A 365-nucleotide genomic window follows, 5' to 3' on the forward strand; every position below is an offset into this window, starting at 1 on the left:
CTGAGCCCAGACACTTGCCTTGAACCAAGCCACCAGTCTTCTAACTCCCTGAGAGCATGGCAGTTTTAATGCTACTCAAAGGAAGAAAAGAAGAGAGCACAAAAAGAACCTGGGGTAGAATATTCCAGGCTGAGGGAACAGCAAGGGCAAGCATTGTGAGGCTGGACTAAGCCTGGAGGGAGAGAATAAGGAGAAGGAGCATTTTTTAAATGAGGCAGGCCAGGCCCAATGAAGTAGAGCCAGGAGGCCATGGTGAGGAGGTTGGATTTTATTATGAGGGACATGGGAAGCCACCTGAGGGTTTTATGCTTCAGAAATGCTGGATTCCATGAGGATTTGTTGTTCTGTTCCACATCCTCCCACCC

Source organism: Trichechus manatus, unplaced genomic scaffold (genome assembly GCF_000243295.1).
Source record: "Trichechus manatus latirostris isolate Lorelei unplaced genomic scaffold, TriManLat1.0 scaffold00104, whole genome shotgun sequence".
In the NCBI taxonomy this organism is placed as follows: Eukaryota; Metazoa; Chordata; class Mammalia; order Sirenia; family Trichechidae; genus Trichechus; species Trichechus manatus.